The following is a 23,628-nucleotide window of genomic DNA, read 5'->3' as shown; positions in this document are numbered from 1 at the left end:
TATCCTGCTCAAGACTAAATAGTGATCACTTCCAATTTCAAATCCTCTGTACACTCTGGTGTCCTGCACCAGGGAGAAAACATCACTATCAACAATAACATAGTCAATGAGACTTTTCTTATTCCTAGCTTCTTCTCTCCATGTGAATTTGTGCACATTTTTATGTTGGAACATGGTGTTAGTAATAACCAGTCCACGTCCTGAGCAGAAATCCAACAGATATTTGCCATTATTATTAGCTTTGCTCTTTTCTCCATATTTTCCCAAAATATTTTTGTATGTCTCACAATCATTTCCTACTCTGCTATTTAGATCCCCAACAAGGACCAACTTTTCCTTTTTCTTTGTGTCAGTTGCTTTTTCTAGAGCGTCAAAAAATTCCTCCACTTCTAACTTAGTAGAACCTTCTATGGGACCATAGGCACAAATAAGTCTCATTGTCCAGTTCCCCATTCTCATATTTTCCCACATTACTCTACTTGAGACTGACTGCCATTCAAGAAGATTAGCCTCGTATTTTGTGTTGAATACTGTGGCTACTCCTTCTTTTCCCTTGATTGTCATTGCCCGAATATAACATTTTGTATTTATTGCTCAGAAAGATCTCGCCAGTTTTGGTCTTTTTTGTTTCAGTCACCCCTATTATATCGGTCTGGTACGTATCTAATTCCTCAGCTAGCTCTATTTCTTTGCCATTCAGGCTTCTTACGTTGATAGTACCGATCTTTAACTCTGGTGATTTTGAGTTGGGGTTTGTTTTCAGATTTGTTCCAGTAGCTGACTTTTCGCTGTTCACCCTGGTTCCCTGGCGAAAACAACGGGGGTCTTGTTTAACCGATGACGCCCCAGCCGACATGAAATTTTGTCATGTTATACCATCATTTTTTATTTTGGTTTAACCAATAAGAATACAATTTGGTCGGCTAAATCCCAAATTGCCAGCCCATCCTCGTTCGTTCAGTATCAAAGTAGATACCCAACAGGGTGCACCACGAGAAGGTGAGGATTGGACATTAGGTCAGAAGCCCTGGTCGGTTCTCCGCATTCCTTTAAAGGCTATGTGGAGGTCTCCTCTCAGTTATACAGCTTTGACCCTTAAGCACCCCAGCACAGTGTTTTGTGCTTCTTAATCATGTCTTGTGTTATTAATCAGTGAATTAATTTTTCATTATACATTTAAAATTTTATTTTTAAATTAACTTTGTATTCAAAACTAACTGCAAGTGTATTTAATATTTAAGTTTGGAAAAAAAATATCGGATAGTGATCAGATTTATTTAGTTTATAAAAGTTAATATTGCTTTTGCACTCACTAATTCTAGGTTAACTTTTTTTTTAGTGATAGCTATTGTACATGCAGTTTATCCAAGACCCTGATTTTGTATCTTTTTAGTTTGCTGATGTTGAAAAATAAACGGATTGCCAGTTCCTTTATAAGAAATCTAAAGTTGGTGGTCTGGTATAGGTATGTAATTCTGTTTCCAACTTGTGTAGCTTGGGCTATTTATGCTGATTATTCAAGGACTCAAAAATATAAAGCAGAGCTTGCAAAGACGGCTGAATCTTTTGTACACAGTTCAAGTTTAACATAGTAAGTATAAGTTAGTTTAAATTTGTTGGTTAGGTATGATACCACAAAAATGTAATGGTTATTGACAACACAAAAATTCAGTAACTTTATTCCAATATTTTGCCTAATAGTAACAAAGGCATTAAGGGAAAAGATAACTGGAAGACAAAGTACAGGAAAACCTCGCTTAACGTGATTAATTAATCCATCAATGAATGTGTGCTAAGCAAACGCAATAAACAAGGAATAATTATATTTCATCAGTTAGCATAAATTTGAAAAAAAAAAAAAAACAATGAATTACAGTATAAGCTATATTACAGGATAAAATCATGAGTTAATAAAAAAATCAATTGCTTAAATTTTTATTTAATGTCTAAACATTTGATTGAGCTACTTTTTTATAAAATAATTAAGTAAAGATGTTTTAATAGTGCTAGGCTTTTTCATCTTGTCATGCAATTTGTGATTGCTGGTGATCGCTTTATCAACATTTCGGTGAGCTTCAATGTTTTGTTCCTTATCAGGATCAGCATCAAACACAATTTCCTTAGCATGCTCAATGTGATTGTAAACTAGCTCAAGTTTTGCAGTTAGCTTCTTAGTCGTAATATTCTCTTCTTATTTGCACTCCTTATCATTTTCATCTGCAAGCTGTTCTTCTAGTTGAAGGAGATCATTCTTGCTTAACTGTTCTGAATGGGAATCGAGCAAGTTTCTTACATCTTCATTATCCAGTTCATTAAATCCAAGTTCTTTTCCAATTGTGCTGATTTCTTCAATAATGTTAGATCTTGAATTTTGTACACAATAAACTAATATAGGTTTGAGTTTAAAGTCACCTTCTGCATTACCTCCTAATAAAAGCATAAGATGATCTTTAGATACTTTGTATCCTGGTTAAGATGCTTCAGTTTGAGCTAGGAAAGTTTTTGTTGGCATATTGCTTGCAAAAGAGACCAGTTTCATCAACATTGATATATTTGACAATTGTCATAATCAGTCTCCTGAATTATCTTTTGCAATTCTTCAGGAAACTTGGCTGCAGAATCTTTATCAGCACTAGCAGTTTCCCCAGTTATTCTTACGTAATACAGTCCAGTTCGATTTTTAAAACGGCCAAACATTTAGGATGGTTTGGCCATTTTAAAAATCACTTTCACATTCTTCTTGAAATTTAGTCCCTTTCAGTGATATAAAAATATTTAGAGCTTTTGTCTGAATATTCCTTGCACTAAGAGGTATTCTTTTCTGGTGTTACAATCCTCAATCCAGAGTGAATAGAAGACATTCCATCTCAATCATTAAATGGCTTAAAGAAGCAGTAGCAACTTTTCCTTGTTCTTTGTATTCTTTGCTCTTATTTAATATAGTTCGAACTGTAGACTCACTATATCCCAAGTCACACACAATCATATTACTAGCACCACTTTCATTAACGTAATTTTTTTTTCTCTTTTTATTACTGCTGCTTTCTTTATCAGTCTTTCTCTTTTCTATATCAAGTGTTGAATATATTAAAAAGCAAAGTGATTGAGCAAGAGAAGAGTTTGCACATGCACTTGCGATGATAGCTTTGAGTCAACTGCTGAGTGTCGGAGGTCACTGCCCACTGGCTGCTACCTAGACAATTGTCGCCACTCACTATAGATTGGTGACAAAAAATTTTGTGTGATATAAAAAAATCGTGTTAACTGATTAATCACTTCTTAAAGCGGGAAATAGTATAATTTCACTCAGTTGCTCTAACTGATTATCACACATTGAATTCGCATTAATTGAGGTTTTCCTGTAATTTGAAAGAGAAATAGAACATCAAGCAAGCATTCAATTATTTTGATTAGATCCACTATGCATAGTTAATGGTAGCTAATTTGTTCATTTAAATGCAGAATTACCTTCAAGATTTTTGCAGCTGTACTTATTTAAATTAGGAGTATTCTGAAAAGCATAAGCAGATTCCAGAGTAATTTGATATTTGAATTGTAGTTTTTCAAGTCATAGTCCTTCTCCATCTAACTCCATATCGGACATCGAGTGCATGGTCTGTAGATACACTTTGTCCATGTTGGTTCATAACTATATAATTCTAGTGTTCTCTTCTTTTAGCTGCAGATATGCCATATACTCAATATACTACATGTAGTTAGATGGAGAAGGACTGTTACTTTAGAAAAAAATAAGAATCAAAAGTGATAAATTATTCTGGAAATCTGCTTATGCTTTGCAGAATACTCCTAATTTAAATAAGTATAGTTGCAGAAAACTTCTAAACATCTGGGAGACTAATTCTTCATTTAAATCAGCAAAAAAATCGGCCATCTTTGACTGGACATAGTCAAAATAGTTTGCTTGATGTTCTGGGTTGTTATTCAATTTACTTGGTCTTCCATGTTACCTTTATCTTTGACCATGTCTCAATTACTGTTACACAGATGCTACATAATACAGATTCTTGGATTCACATATTTTTTAGCTGTGTGACTAGTGAGACAACTGATCTGATTAACCATGGTGGTAGCATCTCCATTCTTTAACTTGGCATGCCATGAGTTTTAGCACCTGAATAGGATAGTGAATTCATGAGAAACAGCATATATTCAACCGATTGAAACTGCTGTATTGCATAATGCATATTATAGACACAAATAGGTAATGGATAAATGGCCTCCTTATAATAATAATTCATACCAGTGAAGTTTGGAAGTGTATTTCAAGGAGTGGCCCCTGTGGGTATTAATGGCTACAGCAGTACTTTTTATAAAAATGAGTTCTGGTTGGATTAGCAGGTTGCAAACTGAACCAAATCACTCAATGAAATCAAAGTTGAAAGATGAGATAATTACTTGAAATGACTTAACAAAATAAAGAAATCAAAGATAAAAGAAGAAATATTTGGTGTTTCTACCTAGCATTTAAGATCTCGGGCAGGAAAATAATTTAATGTATACGGTGTGACATTACAATGAATTATAAAAATGTTTAGGGGGGGGAGAAGAAAGCGAATTGGCATATATACTATATAACAAAGAAACATGAGCGACTAAGGGAGGTAGAATCTTCTTCTTCTACTACGCGTTATTCCCACTTCCCATGCAGGGTCCGCGTGTTACTTTAGATGCGACTTCTTGTTAGTACTACTCCCAACTGACCCGTCGCCTGGTCTGCCGCTGGGTGGGGGGGGATGTATTTTTGACTGTGGAGGCGTATGTTCATGGGGCCGGTTTGCCTGTTTTGCGGGATGAAAAACGGCAGATAAACTGGCGGAAAAAACCCTACTGACCGCGCCCAAGACCGGCTAACTTGGCTATGCCTGAGGAAGATCCTCAAATTCTTCACGTCTACAATGGGAATCGAACCTGGCACACTCCTTTCCCAGGCATATGGTTGCGAAGCGCAAAGCCACTAGGCTAACCACGTATATACTATATAACAGAGAAACATGAGCGACTAAGGGAGGTAGAATAATAATAATACATAATGATGAGAGATTACATACAAGAACATAATCATATATATCAAGTAGAATACTTCATTTAAAACCACCAAAGAAAGAAAAAATTCTTAGTGTATATAGTCTGGAGCAGCGTTTTCCAAACTTTTCCTACGATGGAACACTTCACAAATCCTGAAATTTTAACAGAACACCTTGGTTATTTTGTAATGTATTAATTATTAACACATTACAATATTAATAAATAATTATGGTATAATCATAAAGAGTATTAGTACACTTATGTATATGGTGTGACATGTTCACAAATATAAAATTACATTTAAATCAGTTATCAATCACTAGACTAATGAAATCTTGTAGCATATTGTAGTTTCCCAGGCCAACATCATTAAATTAATTTGTGCTGATTTTCATTGACATATCCCATTCGGATCACCAAAAATTTATAATATTATAAGTACTTATTAAAGAATGCAGACTTTTTCTCTTGTGTGCTGGTAGTTTTCCCCTCCTTTTGTACATCCTGGAGATGTACAAAAGGAGGGAAGTGGATGACTCACTATCTGTTGCCTCAAAAAAAACTTCAATAAGAGATTTCTTAATACCAAAATTAAACAAAGTCCCTTGTCTCTTATTCATATTAAAAATTAAATCTGCAGGCCTATTACTTTTAAAAAATCACAGCACTACGATTTCGAAACTTTCACCCTGCCATACGAAGTTGCAAAGAAAGTATTCAGTGAATAGAAAGGAGCCTAAACGAACGTATTCAGTATTACTAGATTTGAGAACCGGTTGCAGACTACCTTGATCTTCAATTTTAGTGGAAAACTTTTCTTTATACTTCCTTGCTGATTAGTCACTAACATTTGCAACACAGATGTTATTTCTTTCAGTTTTGAGAACAGAGGATATGCTGCCTATTGTTATAATCTGCTTGCAGGCAATTTTTATGACCGGTCATAAACAGCGGTATTCCCTTTCCCAAATGTTGAAAGATTTCGATGTGTGAAAATTAATGATACACACATGTTATTAGGTGTTCTGGGTCTGAGCTTTTCGATATATTCACGAATATTATTCTCCTCAGAATATTTCCACTATAAAATATTTATTCATGAGGTGCTTAAGGGTCAAAGCTGTATAACTGAGAGGAGACCTCCACATAGCCTTGAAAGGAATGGGGAGAACCGACCAGGGCTTTTGATGTCCAATCCTTCCCTTCTCGTAGTGCACCCTGTTAGGTATCTACCTGGATACCGAACGAACGAGGTTGGGTGGCAATTTGGGATTTAGCCGACCAAATTGTATTCTTATTGGCTTAAACCACAATATAAAATGATGGTACAACATGATAGAATTTCATGCCGACTGGGGCATCTCCCGGTTAAACAAGGCCCCTGTTGTTTTCGCCAGGGAACCAGGGTGAACAGCGAAAAGTCAAGCTACTGGAACAAATCCTAAAACACACCCCAACTCAATATCACCAGAATTCAAGATCGGTACTATCAACATAAGAAGACAGAATGGCAAAGACATGGAGCTAGCTGAGGAATTAGAATTAAGTACCAGATCGACATAATAGGGGTGACTGAAATGAAAAAGACAAAAACTTGTGAGCTCTTTCTGAGCAATAAATACAAAATGTTATATTCAAGCAATGACAATCAAGGAAAAGAAGGAGTAGCCATAGTATTCTACACAAGATACGAGGCTCGTCTTGAATGGCAGGCAGCGTCAAGTAGAGTGATTTGGGCAAATATCAGAATGGGGAACTGGACAATGAGATTTATTTGTGCCTATTGTCCCACAGAAGGTTCTCCTAAGGTAGAAGTGGAGGAATTTTTTGAGGCTCTAGAGAAAGCTACTGACACAATGAAAAAGGAAAAGTTGGTCCTTATTGGGAATAGCAGAGTAGGAAGTGATTGTCAGACATACAAAAAAGTATTTTGGGAAAATTTGGAGAAAAGAGCAAAGCTAATAATAATGACAAATACTTGTTGGATTTCTGTTCAGGACATGGACTGGTTATTACTAACACCATGTTCCAACATAAAAATGTGCACAAATTCACATGGAGAGAAGAGGCAAGGAATAAGAAAAGTCTCATTGACTATAGTATTGTTGATAGTGATGTTTTCCCTCTGGTGCAGGATACTAGAGTGTACAGAGGATTTAAAATTGGAAGTTATCACCATTTAGTCTTAGGCAGGATAAAATTGAATTTCATATTAAAAAGAAGAACATGTAAGAATGTTTTAAAATGAATAAAAGTTGAGCAGCTCTCAAATGTGAACTGTAGACTAAAATATACAAACATTATTCAAGAAAAAATAAAAGAGTTTGAAAACAGGAATCAAACCTTGGAAATGCAGTGGCAAGCTCTGAAGAAAACATTGATTGATTCTGCCAGAGAGGCATGTGGTGAGGTTGTCTGCAAGGATAAAAAAATCAGAACTCCCGGGTGGACACAGAAAGATAAAGAGGCAGTGAAGGAAAAGAAGAAAGCATATCAAAAGTTCCTGTCAAATAAGTCAGCTTGTGCTCTTAGAGAATACAGAGACAGATGTAAGAAAGCTAAACACTGTGTAAAACTAGCTAAACAAAAGTCATGGGAAGACTTTGGTAAGAATATAGAAAATAAATATCAAGATGGTGGCAAGATATTCTGGAGGTTGTTGAAGAAGCTCAGAAATGGAGGAAAGAGTGCTGTAAAAGGAATTAGATGATAAAGGCGATATGAAAACTGGAGATAAAGATATCCTTGAAGCATGGAGTAATTACTTCGAAAAAATTGCTAAATGAAACTAGCAGTGATGACAGCACAGTGATAAAAAAACACTGACCAGGCATGCAATCAGGAATGCATATCCATACTTGAAGTAGAAAAAGCCATCAAAAGTCTGAAATGTGGAAAGGCAGCTGGAGTAGATGATATTAGAACAGAAATGCTCAAATGTGGGGGTATAATAGCTTTACAGTGACTAAACTGCATTGTTCAGAGGGCCTGAATAGAAGGACGAATTCCAGATGATTGGAGTAGAGATCTCATAGTACCCATATATAAAAAGAGAAATAAAACTGATTGCGAGAAGTAGAGGTATTTCTTTACGGATTGTTCCTGGTAAGATTTATGCCAGTATACTTGAGAAATGGTTGAGAAGGATTGTGGAAGAAAAGCTTGGTGAAAAACAAGCTGGATTCAGGGCAAATAGAGGCTGTCAGGATCAGATATTCACTTAACGACAAATAGTTGAAAAGTCATGGGAATATAACAAATATCTGTATTTAAGTTTTGTAAATCTGAAAAAAGCATACGACAAGGTGCCAAGAGAGAAGCTATTCAAAACGCTACAGTTGTATGGTGTCAGTAGATCATTATATCAAGCAATACTTAGTTTATTTGAGTTGTAAGTCAGCAGTTAGAATTGAAGGAAGTACAGGAAGATGATTTGATGTTAAATCTGGTGTCAGACAAGGATGTACATTATCACCTCTGTTATTCATTATCTATATGGATTACATTATGAAACAAAGTGGTATTAAACCTGATATCAAAATTGGAGAGGTTCATCTCAGCTCTTTGCTTTATGTGGATGATGTTATACTTCTAAATAAACCCGCTGCAAGTCTGCAAGATTCCATGACTAAATTGAATAACTGTTGTAATAGATATGGTATGAAAGTCAGCATTAAAAAGACAAAGACAATGAAAATAGGCAGAAGCATTGAAAATATCAACTGTGTTGTGAATGGAGAACCTATAGAACAAGTAAAACATTTCAGCTACTTAGGCACGATTTTTAGTGAAGACGGTAAATTAAATATGGAAATAGACAACAGAATCAACAAAGCTGGTATAGTATGAGGTCAACTGAATAAATTTATATGGAATAAGAGAGAAATTAGTCAAAACACTAAATTAGCTGTATACAAGGCAGTGTTCAAACCAATTTTAACTTATTGATCTGAGAGGTGGGTTAGAAGTAAAACACTTGACCAAAGACTAGAGACTGCAGATATGAGAACCCTGAGAAAGATTAGGGGCATGAATAGATGAGATCAATGGCAATATCATATTAAAAACGAGGATATTAAGAAAGAACTTGACATTGTCAGCATCCAGGAATGCGTTAGCAGAGCTAATCTCAGATGTGATGGTCACTTAAACAGAATGGGCAAGGAAAGATTAGTCAAAGAAGTGTTCTCTGCCAGGTTGGCGGGAAAAAGACCCAGAGGAAGACCAAGATATAGGTGGATTGATACGGTAAAAAGTGCCTTAGAAGATAGATATATAAATATAAGATCTGACAATGTTGTAGCTTTGATAGGTAACAGATTGATTTGGCAGAAAATTGTAGGTAGGAAGTTAGTAATGATGTAAATTTTTCATGTAGTACTATCATATCCTGTACACTCCCTTGAGGGTAAATGTCAGGAATTTGATGATGAATATTTATTCAAGAAAAATGCTTATAAAACTAAAATGACAAATTCCAGAACCTCTCGCTTAACACTTATTCAACTTCTATGGAACACAGTTTGGGTAACCCTGGTCTAGAGAAAGCAAAACTAGAAACAGAATAATCTATGTAGATCTAGAAAATATATTAGATAAAATCAATAAAAAGAATATATATTATGATAACTGAAGAATTAAGCATTTGTAGTTATTCCAAATGTATGGCTCAGATTTAATGAAAATGGAAGAGCCTCTGTATCTCAGTTGATAAAGATGAAGTCCTTTGGTTGGAAAGACCTGAGTTCAATTCCCATCTATGATGTGAGGAACTTTATCTTGTCTCTTTCAACTAAAGATGAGTTAGGTGGTCTCATATGGAGGTTGAGGGTTTTCCATCCCTCAGAACAGGCAATATGGCCCTGTGAACACACACACACACACACACACACACACACACACACACACACACACACACACAGATTTACAGTCATAAAATATATACCTAATCACTCATTGGGAATATACAAGGAAATAATATTCCTGAACTGACATGTTTAGGACCATCCATTTTACTTTGCGAAGTTAAAAATGCCGTCAGAAAACTAAAAACCATATAAAGTTGCAGGAATAGATAATATCTTCGCAAAATGGTTGAGGGTTCTAGATGGACTGAAATTCCTAACAAAATTATGCAATAAGATATGAGACTGGATTTCTACACAATGATATTAGCCACGGGGTGCTTAAGGGTCAAAGCTGTATAACTGAGAGGAGACCTCCACATAGCCTTCAAAGACATGCAGAGAACCCACACGATTTCTAACCCAATGTCCAGTCCTCTCGTAGTGCACCCTGTTAGATATCTACATGGATACTGAACGAACGAGGCTGGGCTGGGAATTTGGGATTTAGCCGAGAAAACTGTATTCTTATTGGCTTGAGTCACAATATATGTACCATCATGTTGTACCATCATATAATGATGGTACAACATGCCAGAATTTCATACCGATTGGGGAGTTGCCAGTTAAATAAGGCCCCCGTTGTTTTCGCCAGGGAACCAGGGCGAACAGCGAAAAATCAGCTACTGGAACAAATCCTGAAACACGCTCCAACTCAACATCACCAGAGTTAAGATCGGTACTGTCAATACATGAAGCCTGAATGGCAAAGAAATGGAACCAGCTGAGGAATTGGATAAGTACCAGATCGACATAAGAGGGGTGACCGAAACAAAAAAGACAAAAACTGGTGAGATCTTTCTGAGCAATAAATACAAAATGTTATATTCAGGCAAGAACAATCAAGGAAATGAAGGAGTAGCCATAGTATTCAACACCAAAATATACGAGGCTAATCCTCTTGAATGGCAGGCAGTCTCAAGTAGAGTGATTTGGGCAAATATCAGAATTGGGAACTTGGACAATGAGACTTATTTGTACCTATGGTCCCACAGAAGGTTCTACTAAGGCAGAAGTGGAGGAATGTTTTGAGGCGTTAGAGAAAGCAACTGACACACTGAAAAATGAAAAGTTGATCCTCGTTAGGGATATAAATAGCAGAGTAGGAAATGATTGTCAGACATACAAAAATATTTGGTGAAAATTTGAAGAAAAGATCAGAACTAATAATAATGCAAATACCTATTGCATTTCTGCTCAGGACATGGACTGGCTATTACTGCACAAATGTTCCAACATAAAAATGTTCACAAATTCACATGGAGAGAAGAGGGAAGAAATAAGAAAAGTCTCATTGACTATATTATTGGTGATAGTGATCTTTTCTCCCTGGTTCAGGACATTAGAGTGTACAGAGGATTTGAAATTGAGAGTGATCCTCATTTAGTTTTTAGCAGGATGAACTTGAATTTCAGAATGAAAAGAAGAACATATGCGAGTTTTAAAGTATATAAAAGTTGAGCACTCTCATATGTGAACTGTAGACTAAAATACACAAACATTATTCAAGAAAAAAATGAAAGAGTTTGAGAACAGGAACCAAACTTTAGAGATTGAGTCCAAGCCCTGAAGAACACATTAATTGATTCAGCAAGAGAGAGCATATGGTGAGGTTGTCTTCAAGGACAGAAAAATCAGAACTCCATGCCGGATACAGTAAGTTAAAGAGGCAGTGAACGAAAATAAGAAAATATATCAAAAGTTCTTGGCAAATAAGTCAGCTTGTGCTCTTAGAGAATACAGAGACAAATGTAAGAAAACTAAACACTGTTTAAAATTAGCTAAACAAAAGTCATGGGAAAACTATGGTAAGGACATAGAAAATAAATACCAAGAAGGTGGCAAGGTATTCATGAGGTTGTTGAAAAAGGTCAGAAATGAGGAAAGAGTGCTGTAGAAGGAATTAGAGATGATAAAGGTGACATGAAAACTGGAGAAAAAGATATCTTTGAATTACGGAGTAATTACGTCGAAAAACTGCTAAATGAAACAAACAGTGAAACACTGACCAGGCATGCAGTCAGGGATACATATCCATACGTGGAGTAGAAAAAGCCATCAAAGGTCTGAAATGTGGAGCGGCAGCAGGTGTAGATGATATTCGATCAGAAATGCTGAAGTATGGAGATATAAAAGTCTTACAGTGGCTGCACTGCATAGTTCAGAATCCCTGGACTGTGAGACGAATTCCCAATGATTGGAGTAGAGCTCTCATAGTACCCATATACCAAAAGGGGAAATAAAATTGAATGTGAAAAGTAGAGAGGTATTTCTCTACTGAGTATTCCTAGCAAGATTTATGCATGTATATTTGAGAAACGGTTGAGGATTGCGGAAGGGAAGCTTATGATGAACAAGCTGGGTTCAGACCAAACAGAGGTTTCAAGGATCAGATGTTCACTTTACGAGAAATAGTTACAGTTATATGGTGCCAATGGGACATTATATCAAGCAATACTTAGTCTTTATTTAAGTTGTAAGTCAGCAATTAGAATTGAAAGAAGTACAGGAAGATGGTTTAATGTTAAATCTGGTGTGAGACAAAGATGTACATTATCCCCTCTGTTATTCATTATCTATATGGGTAACATTATGGGGGAATGTGGTATTAAACCTGATATCAAAATTGGAGATGATGTTAATGTCAGCTCATTATGATAGCGCTGAAATGATGTTATACTTCTAAATAAATCCGCTGCAAGTCTGCAAAATTCCCTGACTAAATTAGATAGCTACTCTAATAGATATGGTATGAAAGTCAGCAATAATAAGACAAAGGAAATGAAATAGGCAGAAGCATTGAAAATATCAACTGCATTGTGAATGGAGAATCTATACAACAAGTAAAACATCTCAGCTAATTTGGCACGATTTGAATAAAGATAATAAATTAAATATGGAAATAGACAACAGAATCAACAAAGCTGGTATGGTAGGAAGTCAACTGAATTCATTTATATGGAAGAAGAGAAAAATTAGTGAAAACACTAAATCAGCTGTAAACAAGACAGTGTTCAAACCAATTTTAACTTAAGGATCTGAGAGCTGGGTTTTAAATAAAACACTTGATCAAAGACTAGAGACCGCAGTTATGAGAGTCCTGAGAGGGATTAGGGGCATGAAAAGATGGCATCAATGACAATATCATATTAAAAACGAGGATATTAGGAAAGAACTTGACATTTTCAGCATCCAGGAATGCGTTAGCAGAGCTAATCTCAGGTGGTATGGTCACTTAAACAGAATGGGCGAAGAAAGATTAGCAATACAAGTGTTCTCTGCTAAGTTGGAAGGAAAAAAAACCAGAGGAAGACCAAGATATAGGTGGATTGATAGAGTAAAATGTGCCTTACAAGATAGAAATATAAGATCTGATAATATTGGAGTCTTGACAAATAACAGCTGATTTGAAGGGAAATTGTAGATAGAAAGTTAGTAATGATTTAAGTTTTTCATGTAGTACTATCATATCCTGCACACCCCTTGAGGGTACATGTCAGGAGTTTGATGATGATATTAGACACTCAATTTACGTTCCAATCTCCAAAAACCAACCAAAAGTTACAAGATGTGAAGAGTTCAGGACAATTAGCCTGAATTAGAGAATCAATCAAGTATCAAAAGTTCTTTTATGTTATTCTTGGAAGAAATAAAAGAGAAATAAATATAAAAATAAATTATACATTAAGTAGTTTTAAAATTGGTGGTCTGGTAAGCTTTAAGGAAAATGTAGGTATAAGTGAAGTTATTTTCATCAGAATGATATTTAGAAAAACTATAAGATGTGTATCTCTGTTTCATAGATTTCAAAAAGGCATTGTTCAACATGAGCAATTAATTGAAATTCTTTCAAAAATAGACATGGACTGAAAAGATATTATGCTAATAATTAATCTTTACTGGGAACAGACTGCATCTTTGAGAATAAATGGAGAGACCTCAGAAGAATTCCCAGTTCAGAAAGGTGAGACAAGGCTGTGTCTTCTCTCCGATTCTCTTTAACCATTTACTCAAGAAATATTGAATTCTCCATTCTTCACTGCTTAAAATAATAATTTTTCATTTATTAGCATGTCTGAATAGTTCTCGAGCTCGACCATAGATGGCAACATTTTTGGCAAGAGATTTTTCTTTCCTAAGTTGGTACATCTGTCATAAGCATCTTTGTGAAATTGCAAATCATTCTATCAAGTAGTTTGTTTTATACTGCTGTCTGAAGCAAAAGTGTTGTCTGTATCCCTTGAAATGGATAAAATTGTGTATCGTGTGGTTATAAAATCCTTTGTAAAAGAAGGTTTAATGCCAAAAGAAATTCATTTGAAGTTCATAAAAGTTTATGGGTATTCCTCTCCTTCGTTTTTGACAATTAAGAAATGGGCTGCCGAGTTTAAACGTGGCCATATTAGCCTTGAAGATGATCCATGTGAAGAACGTCCAAACAACACCAGAAATCGTTGATCAAGTGCATGGTATGGTATTGGATGACCGGCAAGTCAAATTCCATGAAATTACTGAAACTATAGCATTTCAAAAGAATGTGTAGGATATATTTTGAATGAAGAATTTCATCCAAAATATAAGCTGTAATAGAAATGGGCATTGGTTAGCAGCAGCTCTTTCTCTCATGACTTTGGTGGAAAGCAAAGGAATGATAGCAGCCAGCAGAGCAGTGTTGTTGAAAGTATCTGTAGCAAAAACTGAATGCCTGAGTATTGAGAATTCTTTCTGTGAAAGAGGAATCATTAATTAACCAAATTGCCCTTTTTTTTGATATCATCAGGATTTGGTGTAAAACTCCAAATGTGAGCAATATTCTGTTGTTGGCAAGATTTGGGATGTGTAGTTAGCAGCTGTAAAGATAAATTATGAAAAACCTTTGCCCAAGATCAAAAATGCACTCGCATGAAACTTTTTGAACAGTGCTTGGAGCATTTTAATAAAATAGAATAAAGAGAATAAAACTGATTTTGTGCATCGATTTATTACTATGAGTGAGACTTGGATTCACCATTACCCACCAGAATTCAAACAGCAGTCGAAACAGTGGACAGAAACTGGTTGTTCAGCGCCAAAGAAGACTAAGTTGGTTCCATCAGCAGGAAAGGTCATGGCATCGGTGTTTTGAGATTTTGCTAAAGGCATTTTGTTTATTAATTATCTTGAAAAGGGTAAAACAATAACCAGGGAATATTATTCCGATCTTTTAACCAGACTAGAAGAAAAAATACATGAGAAAAGACCCGTTTGCAGAAGAAAAAAATCATCTTTCATCAGGACAATGCACCTGCCCACACAAGTCTTTTGGCAATAGGAAAATTAAGGGATCTGCACTATGAATTGTTGGAACATCCACCCTATTCCCCAGATTTGTCTCCATCTGACTTCTATCTCTTCCCAAAACTAAAATTCTTCAATGCTGGTCAGCGTTTTTCTTCAAATCAAGAGGTGATTGTAGCTGTGGAGGGGCAGGTTGCAGATCTTACTGAGAATCGCCACAGGGACGGGATAAAAGATAAATCATAAAAGAAAGGTTTACAGATTTTGGAGGACATAGATTCTAACGAGGAACGAATTGTAGCCATAAGGCAAGGAATAAAAAAATCATTAGCTTGCTATAAAGAAATTTTGTGTGACAAGAAAAAGACGTTATGCCGTCGGATGAATCTATTAGATTTTATGAAACCATTGACATTGAAATAACTTTCTTTATGTACGAAAAACTACAATTATGATTATATTTCTTAAAAAATATAGGTGTTTTTGTAAACCTTTGGTCCCAATTTTATGTTTGTATATATTAATTACATGCAAAATTATACCCCGAATTCGACTTACACGCTTTTTGTTGGTCCTACCTACCGCGTAACTTCGGGGTTTTACTGTGTGTGTGTGTGTGTGTGTGTGTGTGTGTGTGTGTGTGTGTGTGTGTGTGTGTGTTAAGAATACCAAGCAATTTTTAAACCTGGTTTTACTCCATTTCCCAAGTAAGCAAACAGACAAATAAGTCAAGTTTGCGCCTGCAAGTGATGCAAGTCTAGCTGATCCTACAGGTAGTGCAAGACCAAGGCAACTCGTGGTAAAGGTGGCATGAGCTCTGATCACTAATCTTTATATTTACCCTTAATGCCAAAACACATCTCCAAGAAGGAGATGCATGATGTTTTGTATTAAAGGCAAGAGGCCTACCCAGACCGGTTTTGACCTTTATTGAGGTCGAATGGGAGTTCATGTCTCTCATCATCGGCCTTTGGAGAATAAAGCATGCTGAGGGTCAGCAAACAGTAAGAGAGGAGAATAATGAAAGATAGAGTAGGATAGTAGGAGGTAAAAGAGGCCTCAGTCAACCTGTTTAGCCTTATATGGCTAATTGGTCTGTGACACATATTCTCAATTTATCTGTTAAAAAATAAAAAGAGAATTTAACCATAAAAATTTTGACTAATAGTTCACTTATAAATTTATCCTTAATAATTTCGTCAGTTATCTATGAAGGAGATCCATTGACCTGTTTTGAAAACAGTATTTTCAGTTAGAACTTTTTTTTTTTTTAAATTACATAAAAATCAAAGGACTTAAGGTCCGGTCAGTTGAACTGAAAGGGAACAAAATAAGGAACTTGCAGACCTGGTACCACTGGGACTTAGAATGGGGTAGAAGACTGGCCCGGGAGATGCCGCTCACAAGGAGCAGCACCGCCTTGCAGTAAGCCTTCGCAGCCTGGGTTCTCAGATCTACCCCCCTTATTTGGAGTAAAGGAAACCGTGCCAGCGAAAGTTTTGTGGCGAGGAAGAACAGAGTGGTTGTTACTTTTCCTAGGGAGAGTTAGGTGGAGTTTTGGAGATACTAAAGAAATATACAGGGCTTGATGCGTCCCTGTATAAGAAAGCATATTTTCGGTGGTTTGCAGTATTTGTTCACAAATTTAAAGTCGCCTAGTAGATGTCTCTCTTGCGCAAGAAATTTAGGAAGGTAAAAAAAGAAACCTTTCCTTATTCCTGCGTACATTAAATTTGCGTCCCGTACCTGGGATTTTTTCCGTACCTTCCAGATGTGATACTTTAAGACGTTAATTAAAAAAAATGGCGAATTTTTGGGTCTTGTTGACTGGTGGTGGGAATTGCAGGTGTATGACCTCTTCTAGTGATAGCATCAGGATTCCCAGTGCTGTGCTTAGTCTTTGCCAGACGCATTGGGCTGGTGGGAAAAAATAAAAGAAATGCTCCACCATTTCCACGCCCCGGCAGACATCACAAAAGGGATCACACGGACTGGGTACGTACCTAGATTTAACCTGTTTCACTGGGAGCTGCCCATAAGCTATTCGCCAGGCCAGATCCCGATGAAAAGGCTGTCCCCAGCTATTCTTGATGTTTTTAAAGAGAATTTCATTGTTTGTCCCGAGGTTTGGTGTATCACGCCTGGAGAGTTGGAAGAAATCCCAGTATACTGCTTTCGGTTTGTGTGTGAGGATTTCTGTTCCTTTGTCTCTAAGTACTGTGAGTGATTTTACTAGTGTGCGGTACCACTTGGGCACAACCCTTGCACGGGGTCCAGCATAGTCCGTGGTTCCAAAGAGGGGGAGGAAAAGTCCTATAAAATATCTAATTAGGAGGCCTGAAATGTGGTTTGAGTTTAAGGCCTTCTATACGGTTTTGAATGTATTTGCATAAAGCAAGCTTTTGAGATCAGGCAGAGCGTACCCCCCCTTCTTCATGTTTTAGTTGCAGGTATTGTTTTTTAACCTCATGTTTTTTTTCATTCCAGAAGAAATCTATGAGTTTTTTGGATAATTGGTTTTCTTGTAGCAGTGTGATGCCTGTGATATTGATTGTGTGCATCAGCATTGGGGTAATGATTGTTTTTATCACTGTAGCTCTGCCATAAAAGGAGAAAAAGGTCGGTTTGAATAGACTTATCTTTTCCGTACTTATTTCCTGTAATTTTTTAACTGGTAAAGCTAGTGACTCGGAAAAGGGAACTCCTAGTATTGTTAGCGGCTGCGTATGCAGCACTAAACCGTAGGGAAGTCCGGTGTTATGGAAATTTCCAAAATTTTTGATTTTGGTTTTTTGTGCATTAACTCGGAGACCACTGACTATGCTGAAGTTTTGCAGTATGTCAAGATAGATGCAGATAGACTCAGAGTCTCTGAGTGTGGCCACTACATCATCAGCATATGCTCCTATTTTGCACTGTTTGGAAACTTGGGGCAGTGGAATACCATTAATTGCAGGGGTGTTCTCTATTCTTTTGATGAGGGGTTCTAATGCTAGGGAAAAGAGAAGGGGGCTTAGTGGGCAGCCTTGCCTAACCCCTCTCTTTATACGGATTGGTTCTGTCAGAAACCCATTAATAGACAGTTGTGTCGAGGCCCCTGTGCACATATGTTTAATTGTACGCCAAAGTCTCGGGCCTATGCCTACTTTTTTTAGGGTGTCCTGTAAGTACGTGTGGCTGACGCTGTCGAACGCTTTTTCCAGATCGGTGGAGAGAAGTGCCAGGGGGTATTTTCTTTCCTTGGCCAGTCTGATTAGGTCTCTTAGCAGGAAGAGATTAAATTCCATAGATCTACCTGGGATTTCATAGACCTGTGAACTTGTTATTATGTTTTCTATTCCGCCCTTAATGCGTGTACAGATAATTTTTGTGAAAAGTTTATAGTCTAGGTTAGTTAAGGAGATGGGACGCCAGTTATTTGACAAGGTCCGATCTCGGTCTTTTTTGGGGATAAAGATTGTATAGCTCTTAGCGAATTCCTCGGGGATGTTTCCTGAAGTGAGGAATTCGTTAAAGATCTTTACTAGTGCTGGCAGTACAAGGTCCCAGATAGATCTATAGAATTCTATCCCCAGTCCGTCTGGCCCTGGGGTCTTTTTAGTCTTCATCGTTTTGCACGTGGCTTTTATTTCAGCTGCAGTTATCGGCCTGTCATGCAGGGCGCTAAGATGCTCGGGAAAACGTTTGACGTCCCACTCACTGAAGTCATCCGTGCCCTGCTGGTCAGCGAAGATGCCGAGATACTGCTGGTGAAAGTGACGGAGTATTTCATGGGTTGAATTTAGAATCTGGCCTTTCTCCTTGATCTGGTAAATCGTTCTTTCATCGTTTCCTGCCACCCGTTGTTGATTGTAGAATGCGCGGAGGGTGTTTTCAAATTTCTGAGATAGAGTCTCGTGCGAAAGTCGAGGTCATCGACTCTACTCTGCCGCTCTTGCTGCAGCTCTATTTCTACCTGTCTGATAAGATGTCCGCAGGGAACTCCGCTCCGTTCGCTTGACCGGTACCAGCCGAGTTCCCTGTAGAGATCCCTCAGCCGTTTATGTTGTTGGAAGACCCTTTCGCGCCCACATTTTTGAAACAGTTCCTTAGCCTGCCACTTAAAGTGCAGCCAGTTTTCCCAGTCCCAGTTGATGTTTGTCCATTCATCACAGAGTTTCTGTAGCTGGTTGCTAAAAAGACTGGGAAAGGTAGGAGGAAGCCTCCAAGGACCTCTGGCTGTTTCCATAACCTCTGGGAGTGTAATTTTTAAAATGACCAATTTGTGGTCTGTTGACATGTTGTGTGCTGTGGTGTGACGTGTCCTTTGAACATACTGTTCCAAGTTTTGAGACACGTACACCCTATCTAGTCTCGTCGATATCTGGCCACGGCACCACGTTGTTTCTACCTTCGATGGGTTATTCCTCCTCCAGACATCGACAAGATCAAAATTTACACAGCATCTTTTTAGAGCGGCGGTTCCGCCGGTTCCGGAGTTTGTGTTCCCGCCTACTTTGTCCAAACGTGTGTCTTCCACTCAATTCCAGTCCCCGGCTACTATTAGGTGTTCTGCTCCCAAGAGGTAGTTTTCAAGGGTAGAGAAGAAACCGCTTCTGTGGTATGGGCTGTTCGGGGCGTATACTGCAACAAGCCGGATGGTACGGCCACCGTACTTCCAGCCTACCGTTATTAGACGTCCCATGGCGTCCTTCTGGACGTTGAAGAACCCCCCCCCCAGCGATTGGGGGTCGAATTAGTATCCCTACCCCTCGCGAGTGAGCATCCCCAAAGCACCAATAGCTGGTGACTGGGTAGCTTCTCGAGAAGTTCTCCACGTCCCAATGCTTATAAAAATGGGTTTCTTGAATCAGGAGGATATTAATTTTGTACCTTAACATTAGCTTCCTTTGTGCGAAGGGGTTGCGTAAACCGTTGGTGTTTAAAGTGGCAATTTTAAAATCCATGTTGGTATTTGGAGGAAGGGGGGGGGTGTTGTCTGTTTGTTGCTCTACATGTTCCACCTGTGATTCACTATCGGAGCTGTTTGGAATATCCATAACGAGGTCGTTTTGAAATTCCATTTCTGTGATGCTATAAATGTCCGTGCTGCAGATATGTGAATGGGGTTCTGCAGGTTGGTCCGCTACTGGGGATAGGTTTCCTGTCCTTGTTACCGCCTCCTCAAGGGGCTGGGTGCCTTCGCGTTGGCTTGTAGTTTGGATGTTGTCCATTTCATCTTCTGACGAGAGTAGGCTGCTTTGTTTAGCCTTTTTTGCCTCTTCTGTTTCTGCCTCTCTTGTGCGCTTTATTGGGGCGCTGGTTGTTACAACTTCTTCTTCTTTGCTGCGGGTTTCGAAGTTGGCTGTTATTTCCTTGATGTGGCGGGTTGCCCTGGGTGTCTTACCCGTTACGGGTTTCATGGAGGTTGTGTTTTCTGCTAGTGTTTCTTTTTCGGTCTGTTGCCGGAGCTCTGGAAAATCGCTCCCTGATGATACCTCAGGTGTACCGAGGGGTATAGCCCTGATCGATATTATGGTCCCTCCGGCTGCTTCTGAGAGTGTTCTGTGTGAGCACATGTCCACTTTATGGGTCAAGTCCCCACATTTAAGACAAGCTTCTGTGCAGTTTACTATTTTGTGCTCTGTTGATTTGCAATTTCTGCACTGTAGTTTTGGGCATTCTGCCCCTAGGTGACCCTCAGAGTTACATCGGAAACACAATCTTTTAACACCTGGGTAGTTAACCATGACCCTTGTTTGGCCCACTAAAATGAAGTTGGGAACTTCCTTTTTCATATCCATCTGTATTTCAACGTCGCCTGTTTTCCAGCCTTTGTAATAAGCATGTTCAAATGCTTTGATACTAATAATATCGTCTAATAATATCGATACTAATAATACTAATAATAAAAAAAGGTCTCATCAGTGGGAGCTAGGCTAGAAATACCAAGATTTAGTAATACAGAGCTCATAAGTATTTTACCAGAACAAGTTGCCATAAGGTGTTTTAACCTTATTAAATAAAAATCTCTGGAGGAGATATAAATGTAGAAAGTATTTTACCTTGGGTATAATAAATGTTAAGAATACCAAGCAATTTTTAAACCTGGTTTTACTCCATTTCCCAAGTAAGCAAACAGACAAATAAGTCAAGTTTGCGCCTGCAAGTGATGCAAGTCTAGCTGATCCTGCAGGTAGTGCAAGACCAAGGCAACTCGTGGTAAAGGTGGCATGAGCTCTGATCACTAATCTTTATATTTACCTTAACTTATGAGCTCTGTATTACTAAATCTTGGTATTTCTAGCCTAGCTTCCACTGATGAGACCTCAATAAAGGTCGAAACCGGTCTGGGTAGTGGCCTCTTGCCTTTAATACAAAACATCATGCATCTCCTTCTTGGAGATGTGTTTTGGCATTAAGGGTAAATATAAAGATTAGTGATCAGAGCTCATGCCACCTTTACCACGAGTTGCCTTGGTCTTGCACTACCTGTAGGATCAGCTAGACTTGCATCACTTGCAGGTGCAAACTTGACTTATTTGTCTGTTTGCTTACTTGGGAAATGGAGTAAAACCAGGTTTAAAAATTGCTTGGTATTCTTAACATTTATTATACCCAAGGTAAAATACTTTCTACATATATATATATATATATATATATATATATATGGGGGGTAGTGAGAACCAAAGTTTTTTTTTTTTTTATAATGTCCAGCAGCCAGGAAGATAATTTTTTGAGTAAGTTTTAATTTTTTTAGCTTGCATTTTTGTGGGATCGTGATCTAGTGAGATGCAGGTAGTGAGATCTCAGAAAATAATATCCATTTTTGGATTATATTCTGTGAATTAAGGACCACACATGCCATTTTATTCCATTCATATATTCTGTTGGAAATGTATCTATACCATTGAATGGTATTGAATTTACATTTGCACAAAAACACAATGCAGTACTTTCTTTATTTTAAACTGGAAAATTTTCTCTTCCTGCATGTTAAAATGATTATTATATTTATTTATTTTTTCAGATGTTTTTTTACAAAGCATTTCGTTCATGGACTTCCTACCTACCATTAGCTGCACTCTGTTTTGGATTCTATGTAGAACATTTAGAAACTCTTCGAATGACTGATTTTCGTGGCAGGAGCAAGTTATTTGGCCGAGAATATGCTCCAGGAGAAAAACCTCCTTGGCCATGATCATTTTCTTGACATTTAGGTATATTATGATTGTGATTTTGTGGCAAGTTAAATGAGAATATTAATGTAGGCTGTATGATTTTAGATAACAAATAAAGAATGCAAGAATAAGTTATTGTCTAACACATTTCTAAATTAGAATGTAAACATCTACCAGTAGATGTTTACATTCTAATTTAATTTACATTCTAATGTTGGATTTTTTCCTACACACACACACACACACACACACACACACACTCTCTCTCTCTCTCTCTCTCTCTCTCTCTCTCTCTCTCTCTCTGCTTGGAAAGAAGTCAGTGTGTATCCCTACGGGCAAGGTGCATCAAGGCAATGCAATGAGTCACTTATTTGTAGCCCATATAAATTGGAGGAAAATGTGCTCCCAAGAGTTATGAAAATAGTATAGATAACCCATCATTGCAGAGCTGAAAATGGAAGGCAATTATGTGATGTGGTTTTTCATGACTAATTAAAAAAAATTACTTGACATTAAAAAAAAAATATGCAGTTACTTCACAAAATTGGGCCATCCTGTATATATAAAGAAGCATTCCGAAGGTAATGCATGCTTCTATTGCGATATCATCCACCAAAGGTGTTGTTAGTGGAAGAGAAAAAAAAATACTCGAAGAGCACTTAATATTCACATTTCTCAACATTTTTAATGTTTCAATACATTTTCTCCATGTAACAAGTTTTTGAAGTAATCAATAAAATTCTTCAGATTTTCAGAACTGTTTTCCAACCTCTGTTTTAACCTGTTTGCCATTGTCAGAGTGGATATCTTTAAGATGTCTTGTCTTCAATTGACAAAATAATGAGGGGTTCCTCACTTCATCTTCAGAGTCAAGGAAGTTTGAAACAGCAAAGACATTCACCAGGACACTGGTGAATGGAATGCAAAAAAAAAAAAAAAAAAAAAATGCAAAGCTGTATGGAAGACTTTCAGAGATGAAATAAAGATGTATTCATGTCAAGGAACATCCATTGCTTTCGAAACAACAATTTAATGGTACAGATTGAGTATATTACTTTAGTGGCCATCACTGAAATTGGATTTGAACTTATGCAACATTCAACAGCCCAGACTTGGCTCCACAAGATTTTTGTTTATTTTCTATATAAGACATGTTTCAGTCAGGGAAACTAAAATATTTAGGGAAGATGTAGGTTAGTGTAGGTCCAGGCCACCTTGATGTTGAGGAAGTGGAAGAGTAA

General features: G+C 37.4%; 1 long non-coding RNA gene across 4 annotated transcripts in view; it reads left to right on the top strand.

Moving 5' to 3' along the window:
* Window positions 1-22,518, top strand: part of LOC150097384 (uncharacterized) — a 60,849-nt gene extending 38,331 nt beyond the window's left edge. For all 4 annotated transcript variants that reach the window (XR_016549679.1, XR_016549678.1, XR_016549681.1 and 1 more), the window contains exons 2-3: window positions 1,394-1,591; window positions 22,237-22,518. This is a non-coding gene — a long non-coding RNA (uncharacterized LOC150097384). The remainder of the gene's footprint in view (window positions 1-1,393; window positions 1,592-22,236) is intronic.
* The last annotated feature ends 1,110 nt before the right edge of the window (window positions 22,519-23,628 follow it).

Source organism: Typopeltis vanoorti, chromosome 17 (genome assembly GCF_054136105.1).
Source record: "Typopeltis vanoorti isolate ZY-2024b chromosome 17, IOZ_Tvanoo_1.0, whole genome shotgun sequence".
NCBI lineage: Eukaryota > Metazoa > Arthropoda > Arachnida > Uropygi > Thelyphonidae > Typopeltis > Typopeltis vanoorti.
This window is presented reverse-complemented; position numbering and strand designations above follow the sequence as displayed.